This window comes from Hippopotamus amphibius, chromosome 8 (assembly GCF_030028045.1).
Source record: "Hippopotamus amphibius kiboko isolate mHipAmp2 chromosome 8, mHipAmp2.hap2, whole genome shotgun sequence".
Taxonomy (NCBI): domain Eukaryota; kingdom Metazoa; phylum Chordata; class Mammalia; order Artiodactyla; family Hippopotamidae; genus Hippopotamus; species Hippopotamus amphibius.
In genome coordinates, this window is record NC_080193.1 from 119,511,570 (window position 1) to 119,514,520 (window position 2,951).

At 37.3% G+C, this 2,951-nt stretch overlaps 1 pseudogene; it reads left to right on the forward strand.

Annotated features, from left to right (window-relative positions):
* Nucleotides 1-1,618: 1,618 nt before the first annotated feature.
* LOC130858069 (CUB and zona pellucida-like domain-containing protein 1) lies at nt 1,619-2,362 on the forward strand (annotated as a pseudogene).
* The last annotated feature ends 589 nt before the right edge of the window (nt 2,363-2,951 follow it).

Sequence of the window (2,951 nt, forward strand, 5' to 3'; positions counted from 1 at the left end):
GGAAAAGGGTAAGAATAATTGCACCATATGACATATAAAATATTTGTTAAATGAATGCTTGCATTGGACAGTATTTCTTCTTGAAAGATTTCTTTTAATATGTACCATTTCTTCTTGAAAGAAATCTCCTTTAGAAACTCCCCAACTAATAAAGGTAGGAGTCTGTTATTTTACCATCAGCAAATGAGTAAGGATTTTAAAAAGTTGTTTCTTTTCCCAGAGCTCCCTGCTCCCCTCTCCTGGAATCTTGTATTTGAGAGGCAAAGTACTCCTGAACATTAGAGAAGCTACACAGGCAAGTTGTGGCCCGAACACTTCGGGACCATTTGTTCCTCCAAACATGAAGTCCTGGCTGTGCTGCAGCCAGAAACACAGCCGTCCATGTCTTCAATTAGCACAGGGCCTGGTTCTCATGGGGACACTTTGCATCCCATTCTGCCTGGCTCTGCTGCTCAAGCAGCAACACTGTTTCTTGGGCTAAGGAAGGCACTGGTGAGAGAGAAGGGGGAGGAGATGGCATATTCTGAAAACTGGCAATTGTGATAACCTAACTGAATTGATCTAAAATGAATCCTTTTTTCCTTCCTAAGCTGAAAGCATTTGAAATGCTCACTGGTGTCTTTGGGGTGGGAAATTAGCATAACTTCCTTCTCTCACAGTCAGGTCTTCCAGCCTCCCAGTGGGGTTTCGCTTTGAAGTAAGAGTAGTGTGTGTGGAAAGGATTCAGGAGCAAGGCTTGGAGGCCAAGAAGAAAAGCAACTGGCCTATTTCCCATCCAAAGGGTAACCAGATACAGCTGTAACTTTAGACTGAGGTGCTTGGGAAAATGATTTTTATTATTTTTTATTATTTTTTAGGAAGCAAGTGTATATTGCTGAGGAAAGGGCCTAAAATGTGGCTGAGGAAATCTAGCTTTGATGATATAGTCCAATACACTGTAAAATTTAACAAGTTAGTTGATTTTTTTTTCTTAGGGGAAAAACTATTAAAATTAATTTTTTAAAAAGACAAAATGATTACATATCAATACAAACCAGAGATTCTTAAACACCCAGAGGATACAGTAGATTTATAGCCTGTTCCTGTTTCCTTCCATATTAGCTACATTCAAGTTTGAGCAATTATTGAAGGAAGTTAAAATTCTCTTGTGTTTTGACTGCCTGTGGGAGTTATTATAAGATCTCAGCTGAAACAGGAAACATACAATAAATCCCCCTTTTATGACTGAATCTAACATAGTTTATGATGTTTGCAATAATCATGTAACTTTGTGGGGGAAACAAGTAAATTACGTTGTAAGTTATGTAAACTAAATAGCCTTTGCTGAATAATAACCTGTTTTGTATATTTGCCACCTCTTTGTAATAGTAGCTTGTGGCTTTACTGTAGGTAGCACAGAATCAACTGTGATATTGAAATGAAGAGAAAAGAGGAATTTGACACTGAGTTTGTGAAAGGTTATATATAATAAGATTTCCCATGAGCAAATTTGACCAAAAAAGATACACTACATTTTATTAGTCTGAATAGAAAAAAGTTAGGTGACTTAACTAGGAAATATGTCAAGAATATAGTTTATTGGCTCAATATATTTTTTCAAGGAGTCATTATTTATGAACCTCAATGATACCCATGCCCTGTCTTTCATTTAGCCCATTCAAGAGAAGTTCAACATAGTTATTCTTTAATTACTGTCACCGGAAACCTATCCTTTAAAAAAGAAAGAAAAGAAGAAATGGTCGTATTTTTTCAGTCCAGTTCATTTGAAAAGCCTATATTGGGGTCACCATGTACATGAGTTTGAACCAAACTTTTTGTTCAAGTCAGTCTATGCACCTCAGATCCAAATTTGGTGGTATTCTAGGATACCCATAGCACCCCTCCTGTTTGACTTTGCATCTCCAACCTATGAGCTAAACATGAGCGGATGTAATTGAGATGAGGTTTGTAAGGTATATCCGTTACTTCGACACTATGCAAGAGTCCAGTTTAACTCCTTTGAATTCTTAAGGCGTCTGGGCTTCATAATGTATCTCCAGTGTAAGGTTTCATAATGGTAGTAGTAATAAGTCTTGCTGCAACCAGACTGTTTTTCTAGTAGGAAAACACATTTCTTCATACAGATGGAAGGCTAATTCTGTCATAGGATGCATTCATCTGAAAAGGGATTCCCACGTGCAAGTGGAAATTCAGAATTTCAGTATCAAATGCATTAAAACTCAGATTCAACCTTTTAACAATCTGCATCTGTTTTTTTCATTCATGGTCCTTGTTCTGAATGTTGTGATTGTGGCTACAATTCTAGCAAGGCATTTCTGTGAATCAGAGAACAGGCTACAAAGCCCAGAAGCTGCAGGACTAAAGGGTTCAGACTTAAGTGAAATGCATTTCTCCTGAGTGTCAAAGGAGTGCTAGTTCATGGCTACATGCATTATGAATAAATTAGGGAGGGCCCCCTAAGAGAGAGGGAAACACCTACAAACCACATTCAAGAAAATTAAAAAATAAAAACGAATTTCCTTCTGTGAGATCTTTACACTAAACCTTTTAGGATATATGCATTTCTACTGTGTGTGCTGCTTTCTAGAGTATACCGTAGCTTAAATAATAATGCAAAAATGGATTCAGTAATGGATTCCTGTATTTTTCGTGCACATTGCCTACGCCTTCTGTCATTATCGGGTTGAATCCCAATCTTCTATAGCTGAAAAATAACATTTCCATATTTATTTCTTTAAAGCATTCTTCTTAAGAGTCAGCATTTCTACAGAGAGGATATTATACTAGGAATCCTCAACTCTTAGGTAATATTTCCTAGTGGAGGTAACCACATTTCCTCCTTTGTTATTAAACTGGGGAGGCAGTCTTAGATGGATAAAACAAGAAGGAATTGGATGCTAAAACAAGTTTTTCCTGTGCTCCCCAGCCATCAGTACTTAGGTTCACAGGTT